We start from the raw sequence: 17,896 nt of genomic DNA, 5'->3' as shown, positions 1-17,896 counted from the left end.
GGGACCCGCTGAGCACATGCCTCGCATGCACACGTGCACTGCACCGCAGCCGGGCCAGCGAGCTGGGGGACAGCCGGGCGCCCGAAGGACAGGGCAGCAGCAGCTCTGACCACAGGGGTGGTCGGGGGTGGGTGTGCTCTCACCTACACTCACGCCTAGAACACCCCCGCCAGCCGCAGGCTCCCATGGACGGGGGTGAGTTTTAATGTTCTTTTTACTGGGGGACACTGGTTTACGTGACGCGAGTTTTCACGCTTGTGTGCCCTCCAGCGTGCCCGCCACCAAAGCTGCGGTCTCCTCTGTCACCGTGGGGTCCACCCTCTGGCCCAGCACGCCCCCAGCCCGCACCCTCCCAGTCTCCATGTTTGCCTCCTTGTACATGGTGTAGATTCCACGTGAGTGAACTGACACTAGTCTTACTTCACTCGCACAGTGACCTCTGGGTCCATCCAACCTTAAGTGGGATCTGCTGGGGTCTAGGAGACACACCCGCTGGCTCCCAGAAAAGCAGGCAACCCCCCAGCCCTGCAGGCCAGGCCCTGCCCTCTGAGCCACATCGGGGGCATCACACAGGCCACCAGGCCGAGTCCCAGTGAAGGGTCAGGGCTGCGGCAGTGGTGGGTGGGCCTGGGGGGTCTGTCAACGCTGATCCTGGAGGGAGGCCTGTAGGTTGGGCAGGTCTGGGAAGGGACAGGGAGGGTGGAAAGCATCTGCCCGTGTGGTGGCCACACCCTCCACAGCTCCAGGTGTCGCTGGGCATGGCAGTGCCCTCAAACCCAGGGCCTGGCCCCTGCCATCCCCCTACTCTGACCCTACAGGGTGCTGGCTGCTGCCCCAAGGCCAGAGGACCCTGGTCACTAGACAGGGGAGCCCTGTCCCACTCCTGAGGGCTCCTGGGGTGCTCTGTGGGCCCAGCGAAAGCCCGTGAGGTACAGCAGTCACCAAGGACGGACACAGGAAGGAGGCACGGCCCGGGCTGCAGGGCTGGCAGCGGGAACTTGAACTAGCGTGGGCCCGGGTGGAGGAGGACGTGGGCCAGGCGGGTCCCTCGGGGAGGATCCCCCAAGGGCCCAGCCACTTCTCTTGCGGCTTCCAGAATGCCCAGCATTAAGGGCCTAAGTCTCGGGTTAGGCACAGAATCTGAAAACTACAGAAAAGTCTTCTTTAAATCATTCCCAATTTGGTCAGTGGCCTCTGAGGCCCCGTCCCGCTGAACTGGTGGAAACAGCCAGCGGGCACGAGCGCTGCTGGCGGCACAGCCTGTTCCTGCAGGGGACACCGCCTTTGGGGGCCGACGCCAACACTCAGGGATTAACACTAGGGTCTTGGTTCCCAGACTGTGGTTTTGGGGCCACCAGGAGATCCCAGGAGGCTGCCAACACTCCGGCTGCTGGGCTGCAGGGCCCCCAGCCCCACCCCAATCCAGCCACTCCTCCCCTTCCCTCCAGGGATCGGAGTCTCTAAGAAAGGGGGCTGACCCCAGAGGGCGGGGAGGGACCCGTGTAGACCCAGGAAGGACTCACGAGGTCTGTCTGGTCATCGTGGTGCCAGTTTCCCTTCTCTGGGGCCCCCGGCAGCTCAACCACGGTGTCAGGCCTTCAGGGTGAGGTTTTCCCCTGCTCCGTGTGCATCTAGGGGTGGGTAGTCCTGAGGGCCCTCTGTCCCAGTCTGTGGTGGGGCAGGCAGCCCAGGAGTCCTCATCCTGCAGCGGGGGGCTGGAGATGGGGGGTGACATGGGAGCAGCTGAGGGTCAGCCCTGAGGGCGTCGTGAGGACCACCCACCCAGACTGAACTGGACACAGACGTGGGGCCACTTGGCACAACAGAGTGTGCTGGGGCGGGGGACCCCCCATCACCCTGCCTCCTGGGAAACTCAGGTCCTCCAGCTGGTGCGACCCATCCAGACAAAACCCCACCCAGCACTCCCGTCTGGTCCTGAGCCAGCCCGTCCACTTCGGGCTCTCTGTCAAACGAGGGACTTCTCGCACGTTTATTCTGGGGAGGGGTCTCAACCGCCCACCACCACCCTTGGACATACATAGGGCAGCGCTGGGATGAGAGGAGGCCCTGTCTGTGCACCGCCTCGTTCCTCACACCTCCCACTGGGTCAGCTGCCCCGGCCGAGACGCCCCAGAGCTCCGAGCGCCCCAGACCCCAGGCGTCCAGCCATCACCCAGCCTGAGCTCGGGCCCCGGGAGTGTCAACAGCGGCTCTCTTGTGTCCCAGAGAAAGGGTCCATTGTCTTCCTGGAGCTCCCAGAGCCAAGATAAAGTGCACCCCCCCAACCCGGCACAGAGAGCTGGAGGGGAAGGGAGCCACCAGCGCCCCGCGATGCCCCATGCCGGTCCAGTGGGCAGAGGGGCAGCGGCCCCGGGGGTTTCTGGAGTGACTTGGCAGATGACCAGCCCCGCTACCAGCTGCAGAGGAGAGGGTGCTGGGACAGTCCACAGGGTCCCCCGATTTCCTGACAGGAAAGGCTGGGGGGCACGAGGAAGGGGGACCCCCTTGACCTCCAGGACTGCCCCCACTCCTGCCAGGGGCTCTGCAGGCTGGCCAGAGGCACAGGTGCGAGGAGATGGGGCTGGGGGCTGGCTGGGGCTGGCTCTGCAACACGGAGCAGCACAGCCTGTCTGCAGCGCAGGGACCCCTGCCTCTCCTGGGACGCTGGGCGCTGACAGCACTCAGCACCGAGATGGCGGGCCGTGCGTGCTGGAGTCCAGCCTGCCTCCTTGCAGGGGACACATCACCCAGATGGGGCCTGTGATGGACACTGTCTCTACCTGGTGACAGGTGGGAAGGCGAAGGAAGTGGCGGGAAGGCCTCAGGTGGCCCAGCAGGCCAGTGACAGAAGCTGGACACCCCCAGTCCCACCCCTCCTCCTTCCTCCCCACAGCCCCACCGCAGCTAGCAGTCCTGGCTTCTGCCAGGTGAGTGGCTGGTGGTCCGGAGGTGCCCAGCCTCAGCCACCACTTCTCTTCACTGAAGCCAGGCTGAAAGGGCCCTGAGCCAAGGCTCTGGTGCTCCGTCCACCCCAGAAGGCGAGCTCACCAGAGTGAATCCATACACGGCAGAACCACGGCGCCACCTCCACGGGGCCCCGTCCACGCTGCCCTCTGAGCGGCGTCCTGGCCCAGCACAGACAAGCCCCCACGCTCTCACCAAGGCCGCCGGCTGTGCGTGGAAGGTGCTCCGCCCCACCTCCCACCCCAGCTGGAGCCCCGACTGTTCAGATGGGTCTTGCTGAACCTCTCGAGTGCAGGGTGGGCCTTGTGCTCTCAGCCTGTCCCACCCTCCTGGGGGGTTCTCCCCTCCCCTGAAGACATGGCCCGGACTCCCCTAGAAACAGGCAGAACCGCCATGAAACAGGTGCGCTTCTGAGCCACTCCGGGGTAGCTCGCCGTGCTCCACACATTCCCCCTTCACCTCTGATGACAGGGCCCCCCCTCCAAGAAGGCGGGCCTTGCTCTGCTGGGTGGAGCTGGGGGCACAGGCTGGGAGGAAGGGCTGACCAGGAATGCATCACCGACAGAGTCCCCAGAAGCCTTTGGTTTGAGATGACAGAGCGAAACTTCACCAAAAATGGTTTAAACAGCATCAGACTCGGCACGTGGGGTCCAGCTTACCTCCTGCCACTGAGCAAGTGCCTGCAGGCAGTGGTCGCGGAGGCGTGTGGAGTGTGACCTGGTGGGGCTGCAGCTTGCTGGCTGCTGTCAGGTGGGGACCGGGACGGTCTTGCAGCAGTCGGCCAGCATCCCACCCACCACCTCCCTAACCCGCTCCATCTGTCCAGACAAATCCACCAGCCAACAACCCTACAGAACGAGCAGATCAGGACTGGGAGGAAGCAGGGGCACTGCCACCCCCAGGCCATGTCTGGGACACAGCTGCTCACCTCACTGCGTACAGGTCAGATGGTGTCCCAAAGGGCACAGTGCCCTCCAGAGCTGGTCAGAGCCCAGGGTGCCTCCAGGTGCCACCCCTCCCCGTTGTGCCCTCGAGGACCCCTAGCAGAGCAGTCCTTAACCATGGGTCTGTCTGCAGGCATGGTCTTCTGGGCTGGCTGCTCCTTCGGAGTCACTGGTGCTGGCTCACTCCCTGGGTCTGGGTGCCCGGCTGCCAACCAAAGCTCGGGCGCAGACAGGGCTCCGGAGACCGGGGTCCAGCGTGGAGAAGCAGAAGTGTGTGTCCCTACAAGGAAGCTGGCCCCAGAACACGAAGCCCCCTCTTCCTTTTGGTTCCGAACCCGGGTGTTGGCAGCATGAAGTCCTGTGCTCGAAGGCAGCTCCTGCAGAGATGCTGCTCCAGTGTGAAAACTCAACCCTGACTGGACCCACTACCACAATTACTAAAATTCAAAAGGGGACCTAGTAGCAGCAAACCACTTTCTCCTTTAATAAAAAAATGAAGAACAAAAAAGGGAGTGTTTCCCACAGTATTTTAATGAAACTTTTTATCCTGAAACAACCAGATGCAACTTGGGAGGCAACACAGAGCACCTACCCCAACCTCCCAGCAGAACCAGACCCTAAACACTCAGGTTTGTTAGACTTAACTAGGCACGCAAGTCCAAACTGTCAAGTTCTTTTAAGGCCGATTCCCCCAACACCTGAGTTATGCTGAGTTACTTCTGCTAATTCAGGATCATGGAGGAGTAATGTTTCCCCTCTCCATTTGGTTTGCAATACCCTGGTTAAAACTAGAACAATTCTAAACAGTTTCAGAAAGTGTGCACGCTGACAAAGCAGGAAGCTCCCTGATCAACCACACTTGGGTCACGGGAGCCGGGAGCCGTGCGTGGGGCGGCGGGGTCCCTCTGGAGCCGTGGCGCTGGTGCTGGTGCTGAGGCAGACGCAGGCTCTGGCCTCGAGGGGCTCACGGCCAGAGACAGGTGAGCTCCTGGAGGACAGGGACAGCGGCAGCCCCGGGCGGAGCACGGCTCCTCCATCCGGACACTGCAGCAGGCCTGAGGTTTCCAAATGTGTGAACCCGGGGACAGACATGGGCGCAGATGAGACAGGTACCAGGATGTACGGGGAACCCTCGTGCTTCATTCGTGCACCGTGGCAGATCTGGGCAACAGGGCGAGGTGTCCCCTGACGTGCCCGCCATGGCCCTGCCAGGCCTGCTCTGATCTTCTGCCAACATTCACAGCAGAAGGAAATGCTCGATTTTAGTTGAAGGCAGTGCAGGTAAGAGTTATTGTTTCTCATTCAGGTCCAAACTCCCAGTTTGGGAGATGCAATGCTCTCACAAGAACTCCAGCCAGAGCCCTGCCCCCCAAGCCCCGGAAAGGCTGGGCTCTCCGGTGGGACGCACCCCGATGCGGCCTCTTCCCAGGAAGCAAGTTCCCTTCCAGCCGACAGTTCTCCTCACCCAAACCTACTGCCCTCATTCCGTCTGGGCCTTGGATGCTATGACGAAATCACTGGACCCTCTTCCCAGAAACACACACACAAATGCACAGGAATCAGACCTGAATCCCGAGGTTACAGGGGAGGAGGTGAGGCTGTTGAGGGGTGGGGTCCCACTACCCCAACAGCACCAGGTGAAGGCGGCTGGGACAGTGGCCCTTACGAACAGCTCAGTGCTCTGGGCAGGATCTTCCACAGCAACCTCTTCACACGCCGTGGGCTCGGCTGACAGTGGAACCTGCCCGTATGAGCTGGAGACACGGGCCTCTGCCAGAGACCAGCCTCAGAACAAGGCTTTGCGCAGGCTGCACGCTTTGCAGGCTGGGGTACCAGCCCCTTCTGCAGCCAGAGCTGAATCTCAGGAAGACACCAGAGACTCAACTCTATCCTGCTTCTCTTCTGACCCAAGGACCAAGGGTTGAACTGAAAGCCTGTTACATGCCAACAGCGCTACAAAAGCTGGAGGACACGTGACTCCCGCATCTGGGTGCCGAAGCCGGGTGGGAGGTGACCAGCCCCACAAAACTCTTCTCAAGGCCCACCAAGCTTCACCCTGGGACGGCGTCAGGACTCCACGGCCTCCCCAAGGCTGTGGGTGACCGACTTCTCAAGTCCTCCGCACCTGGTGGTCCCAGCCAGCAAGGACAGCCTCTCTGCAAACCCCACACGTACAAGATGAGGGCCAGGGGCTGGACCCTTCGGCTGCGAACAGCAGGCCCTGGCATCACTGCCCTGGGACACAAACCCTCTTTACAAAGATCAGATGAGGTTTTGGAAACGGCTCTGAGACACCACAGGTTGCTGTTCCACTCAGCACACGTTCTACTTCTCAGGCCGTCTGTCCACTCCCGCCCTTGGACGGACGGAACAGGCAAAGCTAGACTAGGTCTTCGGGGGGTGGAACTCCCCCAGGTTGCTGTCTGACAGGGAAGGGGGTGAAGGCAGAGGCCCCGGGGATTTGTGGCCAAAGGCAGAGCCAAACGGCAGGCACAGACCAGACGCAGACGCAGACGTGGCAGAAATGCAAATGCGCCCCTGCCCCATCTCCTCAGCCCGCGGGACCAGCCGGACACCAGCAGCCCATTGCACACCCCCCTCCCAGCAGGTGCATGGGTGGCCCAGCAGTCATTGAAGGCCCAGGGCGTGGATGCATGGAATCTGGTCCACCCAGCAGTCCCCAACCAGAGTGCCGTGTGGGATGGGACAGCTGTCCAGGGCCAGCCTGGACCTGGTGCGTCAGGGACCAGGTCCCTGCGAGCTGCAAGCGAGGCCCCGCCCCTAAGCTGGTGGACGTGGAGCAGGACAGGGGCCGAGCTGACGCAGGCCCATGGGCGGAGAGCCGTGACCAGACGTGGAGATGGGATGTGGTGGGTTGGGGGCCCTGCAGGCTGCGGACCCAGCCCCCAAGCACACCAGATGTGTTCACGTGCTGCTGAGAAATGGGGGTCGTCGTCCTCAGACGTGCACAGCACACAGAGGCGGGGGGCAGGAGGACAGAGAAGACGCAGTCATTTCACCAGGAAAACTCCCACCAGGAGTGAAGCTGTTCAGAGTGCCACGCGATCTACTCGCATCAGGTCGGCTTTCCGTTTCTGGACAAGCGACAGGCAGAGTCTGGGGAGGCTGGCCGGGCCCCCTCACTGCCTCCTGGAGCCTCACAGCCCGGAGGCCTCCCGCCAGCCAGGCACAGACACGGCCCTGGCCCAGGACCGCACACACCTGCCAACTGCAGAGGGCACAGGTGAGGGTCTCCTGACTCCAAGGTCAGTCTTCCCAAGCCCAGGTACCAAGGGCTGCCCTGCCCTTCTCCCCACCCCTCGCCAGCCCTCACTGCCTCCCAGGGTCTTGGATAAGCCTCCGGGTTGATTCCGCCTATATCCAAGGAGCAAAGAGACCCCAGTTGGGCCTCCTCCACAAGAGCTGCAATACTAACGCGTAGGACCACCCAGCGGGCCCCCTTTGGTTTTAGGCACGGGGAGGACTTATGACCCCCCACCCCATCTCTCTCACTGCTGAAGGCCGACCCAGCTCGGCCGGCTGCACTCAGCGCAGTCAACAGCCTCACGTGGGACGTCCCAGTTACCAGAAGGCAAAGGGTCACACACTCGGTCCGGCCTGTGTTCACAGCAGGCCACTGTGCTCCCCGGGCCCCGGCCATGCCCACCTCCCTCCTACTGAGAATCTGTTCTCATCTGCGGGAACCTGTGGCTCGTGACGGGTTCAGGCTGCGTTTTGTTCTTAACCTGAACATGCCGTCCCGGCAGGAGGCAGACAGCACGGCGGAGCTGAGTGGAGTATTCAGTGTCCGAACTGTGAGTCTAGAAGCAGCACTAAATACACAGAGAGCACACTTCTCAACAGCTTCCCCACATTAGCCAACAGTTGTTCTAATTTGGCAGTTCCGATCTCGCCCTTCATGAAAATCAGATCCTTACTGTTTGAAAACCACAAAGCCGTCCCTCCTGCTCCTTCGAGGTGGGCCTCCAGCTACGCCGCAGCTACCCCTGACGTGGCTCCCCCAAAGCGAAAAAAAGCGCCCCATTTGGCACAAGACTGTCAGTGACGTTTTCGCCCCGCGACAGCCTAGCAGCCCCTGGTCTGAACTCCTCCTCAGGAGAGGAAGCTGCACGACCGGGCCCGTCCTAACCGGGCCCCGCTGCCGCTCGGCCCAGCAGGCACGGCGTCCAAGGCTCCAGGGCCCGCCAGAAGTACGAGCTTTGGGGGAAAAACAAAACAAAACGTGTTACTGCCCCAAGACAAGGAAGGACGCAGCGAAACCCAAAAGCTTCACCAAACGTGTACCAGGCACCTCCCAGCCTCCGTCGTCCGCTGTTGGAGGCAACCTCGCGCTAGGACCGTGCTGCCGGGCCAGGCTTCTCCCTGCGCGGCGACTCCTGAGCGCGCGTAACGCCCCTAGAGCAGTCGCGTCGCCGAGCAGCGAGCACAGCCAGGTCCTACGCCAGCAGGCCAGCGCACACCCTCGTGGGCGTTCGCTACTGCGCCCTGCGGGGCTGGGGCGGGCCCCGCAGGGCTAAGGCCCCGGGAGACCCCGCGTCGGTCCCGGGCCGCGCGCTGGCAGCCGGGCCCGGGGGAGGCGGCAGGAGGCGGGGAAGCGGCGCAGGCCGCGGCCCGGAGAGCCCAGGGGGCCCGCCCGGGTCGCAGGGCTGCAGCCGCCGCCCGAGGTCGGCGGCGCGTGGCAACCCAAGCCCCCCGCCGGCCCAGCCCCCCTCGGTGAGGACGCTGGGCCCGGGGCCCTCTTCCCGGGGTCTCGGGCTCCAGGGCGCCGCCGGAGCCCGCCCGCGCCCCGCGCGTGCAGAACGGACCCCCCACGCCCCCACCGGGCCCCGCTCCCGGGGTCGACGCACTGACCTCCGCCTCCCCGGCCGCCAGGTGCGCCCGGGCCCGCGGCTCCCGCCCGGCCACAGCCCCGGCCCCCGCGCACTGCGCATGTCAGGCCGGCCCGGCTCGGCTGGAACCAGATCCAGCCGGCTGGACGGTGACGCAAGCGCGCCGGCCCGGCGCTTGGGCGGGGCTTCCGGCGTGTGGGCGGGGCTCCCTGCCGGAGAGACCCTGCGCCTGGCGCCCCGTCCGCCGCGATGGGCAGAGCTGGACCGTGGTGGGCGCGGGCCCACGCTCGCCGCGCCACGTGAAGGCCGGACGGAGGCTCGCAGCCTCTTCTCAGCCCACAGCTCGGCCGCCAAGTGGCAGACGAGCCCTCTCCCAGGGCCTGGCGACAGGCAGGCCCTGCCTCCACCAACACCTAGGCCTGCAGTGGACCAGGGCGCTGGCGGTCCCCACAGGGGAGGCAGGAGACCCACGCGGTGCAGGGCCCCCGGCTGCTCCCAGTCCGCACCCCACATCCCCACCAGCTGCAGCAGGGCTGAACCGGCTCGCTGTCGTCTCCCCAGGACCTTTGCACACGCTCTTCCCTGGGGCGGGAGTGCTCACAGCTCGTCCTCACTTCAGCTCCCCTATCAACCCTCGGTGTCAGGGAAGCCTTCCCTGCTTCACCTGCTGAACACCCCCAGCACTCAAGTCCTGGGGAGGCGGCACAGGGGCCTACATGAGGCAGAGGAGAAGCCTGGATGGCTGGGGGCGAGGGGTGGGTAGAGCGGCTCTGCCAGGCATGGAACTTCCCCCAAGCCTTCACCCAGAGGCAGTGAGAATATGCTTTCAAAACCAGGGGCCGGCACCCCAAGATCATGTGGACCACTCTGAGCCATTAAGGGAAGAGTAAATACGTCAGACACAGACGTTATTAACCAGAATGTCTGGCTGACCAGCGTGCCCCGTTTCCAGGGCAGGCCACCTCCCAGAGAACTGATCCTTGGTGAAACCCGCAGTAAACACTGCAGGGGTTTGGAACACCGGCCTTCAGACCTCTGCTCACAGCCTACAGAGCTCCTGCACAAACCACTTCCCTCCCACTCAGCCCCGCCACCAGGACAGGCCCTGCTTGGAAGGGTTTGGCAACGGATACTGTGAGAGAGAGTGTGTGTTGTAGGCTGGGGGTGGGGAGCCCCAGCCTCAGGGGAGCAGGGTCCACTGTCGGCCCCAAGCAAGAGGAAGCTGTTGGAGGCCTTGGTGCAGCCGGCCCACCAGTCCCTTCAGAGACGGCCTCTGCAGGGCCTCGCTATCACTAAAGAGATGGAGGCCCCAACATCCCCGACTCCAGAATCTTACGTCCAAGCCCAGATGGTTTCGCTGGAATTCTAGTAAACACTTAAAGAAGAATTAACACCAATTTTATACAGTCTCTTCCAGAAAATGGAAGCGGAGGGATCATTTCCCAGTTCACTCTATGAGGCGAGTGTTACCTAGATACCAAAACAGGAAGGAGGGAAGGAGAGAAAGAAGGAAGGAAGGTACGGAACAAAATCTCTCATAAATATAAGTGCAAAAATCCCCCTCAGCAACATATAAAAAGAATTATAATGAAGCCCAGGTGGAGTTCACCGCAGAGAGGCAGGGCTGGTTCAGTATTCAAGTGTCAATCTGTAAAATCCATCATGTCAACAGGCTGAAGAAGAAACATCACGTGCCCATGTCAGCTGATGCAGAAAAAGGATTTTACATCATTCAAGATTCATTCATGATATACGTTCTCAGAAAACCAGTAATAGAGGAGAGGTTCCTCAGCTTGGTGGTAACATAAGACTGGGAACGAGACGGGGAGATCCACCCACCAGGCTGTTCAGTGTAGCACTAGAAGTTCTAGCCAGTGCAATAAAGCAAGAAAATGAAATCAAAGGCATTTGGATTGGAAAGGAAGATGTAAAACTGCCTATATGAACAGACGGCATGATTGTCAACACCATGAAGATTCTGAGGAATCTACAAAATAACACCCAGAACTCGTAAGTGAATTTGGCAAGATTTAGGACACAAGATCAACACACCAAAGTCAACTGTATTTCTATGCATTAGCAATGACTGCTTGGAAGCTAAAATTTAAAATATAACTCCATTCACAACTGCTCAAAGAAATGAATACTTAGTTGTAGATCTGATAAAGCATGTACGGGATTTGTATGCTGAAAACAGACAGAAATTGAAAAATATTTTTAAAAAATCTGAATAATTGGAGAGACACGCCGAGTTCACGGACTGGAAAGCAACACAGGAAAGAGTCAATTCTGCCCAACTTGAGATTCAAGTTTGATGCAATTCCTGCCAAAACCCCAGCAAGATTTTTCCAAGATTTATATGGAAAAGGAACTAGAACAGAAGAATTCTGAAAAAGAATGAAGTGGAAAGAATCATTCTACCCGATTTCAGGACTGACTCTGTATCCAGAGTCATCAAGACAGTGTGGTGTTGATGGAGGAGACACAATAAATGGACAGAAAGGAACAGAGACTCCAGAAGCTGTCCCACATTAGCAATCTGATTTCTGACAAAGGTGTACAAGCAATTCAATGGAAGCAAGAGTCTTTTCAACAAATGGTGCTGGAACCGCAGGACATCCACGGGGAAAATGAACCCTGCATCAAAGAAGACACACAGATGGCAGATATGCACAGGAAGATGCCCCGCCTCACACGTCACCAGGGAAATGCAGATTAAAACAGCGAGGAGACACCACCCACTCCCGAACAAATGGACAAAACTGGGGACACTGACAACACCAAATTCTGTCAAGGATATGGAGCAATAGGAAGTCTTACCCATTTTCGGTGGGAATGCAAAATGGTACAGCCCATTTTGTAAGACAGTTTGGAGGTTTCTTTCAAAACTAAACAGACTCTTACCATGTGGTACAGCAATTGTGCTCCTTGGTACTTACCCAAAGGTCCACATGAAAACCTGCACACAAGCGTTTATTTATAGCAGCCTTGTTCACAATTGCCAAAACTTGGAAGCAAACAAGATGTCCCTTAGTAGGTGAATGGATAAATAAACTGTGGTCCACCCAGACCATGGAATATTATTCAGCAGTAAAAAGGAAAGAGCTATCAAGTCATGAAAAGACATGGAAGAAACTTGCACGTGAAAGAAGCCAGCCTGAACAGGCTGCATACTGTATGATTCCAACTCTGTGACCTTCTGGAGAAGGCAAAACTATGCACAGTGAAGAGACTGGGGGGAGGGAGGCGTGAGCAGGCAGAGCCCAGGGGGTGTTCAGGGTGGTGAAACTGGCCTGCATGACACGTCAGTGGTGGTTGCGTGCCACACATTTGTCCAGACCCATAGAATGTAAACACCAAGGGCGAGCCTGATGTAAAGTGTGGACTCGGGGTGACAATGATGTGGCCATGTAGGCTCACCAGCTGTAACCAATGTACCAGTCAGGTGGGGGCGTTAACAACAGGGCAGGCTGCACGTGTGTGAGAGGGTATATGGCACATCTCTGCACCTTCCCCTCAAGTTTGCTGTGAGCCTAAAACTGCTCTAAAAACTAAAGTCTATTGAAAACACAGGAAAAAACCTCAAGCCAAACCTCACAAAAATTAGCATAGAAAAAGTAACTCAAATGGATCATAGACTTAAATGTCAAATGTAAAGCTATAAAACCGTTTGAAGAAAACACAGGAGAAAAATCTTTGGGACCTAGGAAGAGCGAAGAGTTCGCGACATGACACTCGAAATAGAGCCCTGAAAAAAACCAGCACGCAGCAGCCAAGACACAGAGGCCGCGTGAGCGCCCGCCCACGGGCGAGCGGCCAAGGCGTGCTGCTTCACGCACACACGCACAATGAAGTATCTACTGCCCAGCCGTTAGAATAAGACTTTCCCTGTGCAAAATCGTAGGTGAAGCTGGAGGGCACTGTGCTGAGTGAGGTAAGTCAGACAGAGGACAGATACTCCATGCTTTCACTTCTATGTGAATTCTATGCCCAACGTTATAGTTGTTATTAAACCAAAACAGAGGCAGACTCAGGTACAGAGAACAAACTAGCAGCCACCAGTGGGGAGGGGAGGGGGAGGGGAGGGGAGGGGAGGGGGAGGGGAGGGGAGGGTCCAAGCTACCAGGCAGGAAGGTGTGTGGCACAAGGAGCAGAGCCGGTGCCTTGCAGTGCCTTTGCTGGGGTGTGATCTATAGAAACATCGGACCACTATGTTGCACACCGAAAACGAACACCGTGAATCCATTATACAACAAGTTAAAAAAATCAAAAGAAGTGGACAACTGGACTTCACCAAAATTAAAAGAAAAACCTTTGATCCCTTGAAAGATCTCATTAAGAGGATGTAGAGACAGGCTCTGACTGGGACAAAGTATTTACAACCCCACGTGTAACAAAACCTGTTATCTAGACCCTATAAAGAAACCTCAAAATCAACAGTAGAAAACCACCACCCAACTAGGAAGTAGGGAAGAGACACAAGACGTCTCACCAGCGAAGACACAGGGGCGGCAAGCGAGCACGTGGAAAGGCGCTGGACATCGCTGGCGGTGCCACCACGCCCCGGAGGGGCTGAGAGGTGGCCCGCACACACCGCCGGAGGGGGCACGGTCGTGGAAGCAAGGGAAGCTTCTGTCCACACAGAAGCCTGTGCAGCCTCGCGAGCAGCTTTGCCTGTAGGAATAGCCCCCAAACTGGACACCGCGGAAACAGCCCCCAGCTGGGACTGGCATACCCTCACCGTGGAAAGCCGCTCGGCAGTCGAGAGGCTCGGACACCCGCACGCGGGAGGACTGGGGTGCGGGGAAGGGCTCACCCCCGAGCCCTCGCCGCAGGTTCCACGTTCAGAGCCCCTGGAACCGGACCAGAGGCCCAGGAGGGCTGTGCGGGGCCGCGGCGTCCCAGAACCCACAGGGCGACAAGCCCACACGGACCCACACCGCTCTGCACGGCGACAAGCCCCTGGTTTTGACGTCATACCAGCATCAAAGAAACCGCCAGGGGCAAGTGTGCGAAGGGTACAAGGGACCTCTCTCTGCTATTTTCGCAACTTCCTGGGAACTTACAATTTTTTTTTAATTTAATGTTTTTTTAAAATAATTTCTCTCTTTTTTACGAGGGGGAGGTAATTGTATTTGTTTGTATTTGGAGGAGGGGCTGGGGATTAGACCCAGGACCTTGTGCAAGCTAAGCATGTGCTCTACCACTGAGCTATACTCTACCACCCCTGTAATTATTTTAAAATAAAAATTAAAAGAAAAAAAATGATGAGGCATCCAACCTAAGAAGGAGCGTCTGTGCCTCCAGGCTCAGGGAGCAGGGAGGGGGAGTGGCTCAGAGGCTGGTCCCCCACAGGAGCGGCACATCTTGGGGACAGCCCCCCATGCAAGGCAGAAGGAGCGAGGCCACGGGTGGGGACCAGCTTGGACAAACGCCCAGCATCCAGTCCCAGTCCTGAGCCCACGTTTTTCTCTGTAGGGGAACCTCTCGCCTTGCCACCTTCTCATCGAGAAGTCTCACTGGGTGAAAAAAAAACAAGACCCCACCAGTGTCCTCTGGGGCCTCGGTCAGGACACTGGCACAGGGTGGACAGTCTGCCCCCCATGACTCGGCCAGATCTGCCATGGAAACGGTGCGCTTGCAGCCTCAGGGCCCCGGCCTCCTGGGCCACCTCTGAATGGCAGGTGGCTGCGGGCCCCCGGACGTGGCAGGTGGGGGGGGCGCCAGCACAGGCTGCTGAGAGCGAGACCTCCGGGACACACGCTCCTCCTGGGATCTCACTCCTCCTCGAGGAGGCGCCTTCACACACACTATTTTTAACATTGATTAAAGGTTTGGGAAGAGAGAAAATAAACTCCCAGAATAAAGACTTGAGTTCTCTCCCCTCCCGACCACAGCTTCGGTGCACACATGTGTGAGGTCTTAACCGACGGCAGCCGTGCCAAATCTGGAAGCTGGCGGGCGTCTGCAAGGCACAAGGAGGACCAGGGTGCTGATGGGGAGCTTCCCACCAACCACCAACCAGAGGGCTGAGCACCGGCTTTGTGAAGGAGCGAAACAGGGAAAACAGGAGGAATGAGGGTGTGCACATCCGAGGTGAAGACGTAGGTCCCCCAGCAGGAGCCGTGCGCTGCCCTGCAGCAGAGTCCCCACTGCGACTCTGGGGTGCAGGGGGAGGCCCAGGCGGCACCGGGACACACTCAGCACCACCTGGCTTTCGACTGCCCCACTCTCCCTCGCCGTCTCTGTCTGACATTATGGAAGAATCCAAACACACGCACAAGGAGGAGAGTGTGCCGACTCCGCTGCCTGCGGTGTGTCTTCCCTCCTCCCCGTGCCCCCAGACCTCCCATCAGCGCTTCCCACACCCCGCAGACACTCAGGTACGTCCACACACCCAACACGAACAAATAAGCACACGCGTAACTACAGCAGGATAGCGTTCTCTAAGTAACGGAGTATCACTGCTGATTGCACCGTCTGGAAACCAGACCATGAGTTCTTCTTGGCCAAGAGTGCGGCAGACAGGTTTGATCAGGGTGAAACACCAAGTCGTGCCCCGACCTCGGGGCGTGTTACCTCGGCTGCACGGTGGCTGCCCCGAGTCGCACAGGGCTCGACGTCTCCCGGGCTCCCACGCGCAGACTTCCTCCACGTCCCCAGCTCTGAGGAACATCCAGAAACAAGCTGCAGAGCGTGCCCCTGCAGCCACGCCCGCCCTTCCTGCCCACGACCACTCACCGGCCACGGGGAACCTGCCCCTTGTGAAGGCTGGGGGAGCGCCCCGGGTCCACGGGCGGGGGCAGCACAGACGCAGAAGCAAGGTGTCCACTGCGGATGAGGGTCTGGTCCCTCCCCCGGAGCCGGGAGTGTCAGGGGATTTTGCCAGAGCCCTTGACTCAGGACTAACCCGGCTCCATGCGAGACGCTGCAGGGCTGCGTGGGGCAGCTCCCCTCGGGGCCTGAGCCCCCCCACGCACAAAACAGAGCAACGCCGCGTCCCCTGCGACGAGGCTGCCAGGGGCCCTGCACTGAGCCGAGCTGTCTGCTCTGGTCAAGAGCCAGCCTGGCCTCTCTAAACGGTGCCTCCACCAGGATTCCTAAATGCAAGAAATCACTCCGTCCAGACTGCCCAGGTCTGCTTCAGAGAAAGCGGCTCAAGGCCGGTGCCAGGGGCCCCACCCAGGCCCCACGGGCTTCCTCTGGGACACCTGGCTCACCTGAACCTTTGTGTCCCCCAGAGAACAAGCAGGTCTCTCCGATGCAACAGCCAACGTGGCTGAATAGCTGCGTTGCAATAAAGCTCAGTTAAAAAGGTCGTGGGGCCAACTCTGAGATACCCTTGCCGCTTCGAGGTGAGGGAGGAACAAAGGCTAGAGCCCCGCACCCCTGCATCCTCCCCTAGCCTGCAGACAGCGGTCGGGGGCACTGCTCCCAGTCCTGCAGAGACGCGGCCGCCGAGGCCCGGGCACTTCTCCCCATGCGTGCGCGGAGCAGACAGCCCGCCCCCAGCCCCAGGCCCCGCGTGCTCCTCACTAGCATCCGCTGGGCCCCCATGGGCAGTGAACCGTCCTTCCCTCCACGATCCTCTGCTGGAGGGGCTGTGGGAGAGCTGGGGCAGCTGGGGAAGATGGGCTCACGAGGGGTCTAGAAAAAGGGCTGAGTTCGGCTGGCGGGCAGCCGCTGTCCCGGCAGGACTGCACCTAGAATCAGAGTGCCCCAGTGGACAGCTGGACTCCTCCCTGCAGAATGTCTTCCTTGCTTCAGTGGGGTCCTCATGCACCCACCCGGTGTCCTGGCGCCCTCCCCTGGCTCCCCCTACCCAGCTGCCGTTGCCTGTTCCAGGGGCTCTTGGGAGGGGCCACATTTTCCAGACCTCAGAGGCACCACCAAGGCTATGCCCGGGCTGCCGGGCGTGGGGTGTGCCTGTCCGCCTCAGGCTAGACAGGACACTGGGGCAGGTGGAGGGGCCAGGGCTCCGAGCATGGCTGAAGCCGTGGCTTGGGGCTCGGCATGGTCTCTCTCGGCCCCAGTGGCCCTCCTCTGGGCTGGCCCAACCGCACCCCCAGGCCAACTCCAGGGGTCCCCGGTGCCCCCTGCAGAGGACCTGTGCATCGGCTCACTGCCTGCCTTGGCCAGCCCCTCAGCACGCTGCCCTGTTAGAGCCACCAGTCTCCCACGGGCTCCAGCTTACCCACGCCCGAGAAAGGCACAGCTCAGGCAGCGCTGCACTGGACGCCTGAGTCGGGTAGCCCCCAGGCCCTGCACACAGAGGGCTGCAGGGATGGCTGCCAGCTAAGAACGACACTTGGTATGGTCATCAGGCCAGAAGACTTCATGCACCATCAGACACCCATCCTGGTGCGTCCCGTGTTAAAAACAGGAAGATCTGCTTCCCCAGGGGACAGAAGAGCCACTGGCAGAAGCCATGCGGGACAGGATTTGGTGGAGCGAAGAGGCAGGTGCAGAGGGAGGCAGGGAGGCAACCGCACTGATAAATGACGGCCTGTGACGACCACACAGAAGCCGCTGGCCCAGCTCACCGCTGCTGCCCATCTCACCGGCCCTTCCCAGGAGGGGCTCCCCACGCTCCTGGGCCCTGAGCAACACCAAGTACAGGAACCGAGCCACAGAGACGTCAGAACACAAGCCACACTCCTGGGAACGAACATGTGAACCGTAAACGTTCCTAGCCCTTGGTCGACCTCTCATGTAAAGTCATACCTCCCTGTAGGTGCATCATTACTAAAAAGAGGCTGCACCTTTGGAAGGAAGGACGGAAACCAGCCTGCCTTGTCGGCGGGGCAGTGGTGACCCTCTGTCACCCTCCCAGCTCGCAAGAGAAAGACCAGACACAGGCTCGGCCAGCAGCCCAGGGCCCCGACTGGGAGGTGGGGGGAAACGCGGTAGCGGCACCATCAGCAGGGGGCCTCACCGAGCCCGCAGCCCACGGGGCTGGGGGGCAGCCCGGGGGCAGCTCAGCGGGGCACCCACTGCCCGGCCGCCCTCGTCCTCCGAGGTAGGGGAGCTGGCCCTGTGAACACGGGCCTCCTCCCCGCCCCAGTGCGTGCCTGCCCAGGCACAACGGTCCCTGCAGACAGACAGACGGCTGGGTCTTGCACAGGAGTCGGCATGCGC

At 60.0% G+C, this 17,896-nt stretch overlaps 1 protein-coding gene across 5 annotated transcripts in view; it reads right to left on the bottom strand.

The window, feature by feature from the left end:
• CHLSN (cholesin) overlaps nt 1-17,896 on the bottom strand; it is a 92,785-nt gene that overhangs the window by 7,158 nt on the left and 67,731 nt on the right. Inside the window, exon 1 of one of the 5 annotated variants that reach the window (XM_072943473.1) lies at nt 8,781-8,899. The exons of 3 other annotated variants lie outside the window; for them this stretch is intronic. The gene's annotated coding sequence lies outside the window, so the exon portion shown is untranslated. Of the gene's footprint in view, nt 1-1,523; nt 1,714-8,780; nt 8,900-17,896 lie in introns of those variants that run through there. One more of the 5 variants, XM_072943474.1, reaches the window with a different exon arrangement.

The sequence above is a fragment of the Vicugna pacos genome, chromosome 18 (assembly GCF_048564905.1).
Source record: "Vicugna pacos chromosome 18, VicPac4, whole genome shotgun sequence".
Taxonomy (NCBI): Eukaryota; Metazoa; Chordata; class Mammalia; order Artiodactyla; family Camelidae; genus Vicugna; species Vicugna pacos.
The sequence above is the reverse complement of the archived record's forward strand: the minus strand, read 5'-3'. Positions and strand labels throughout refer to the sequence as shown.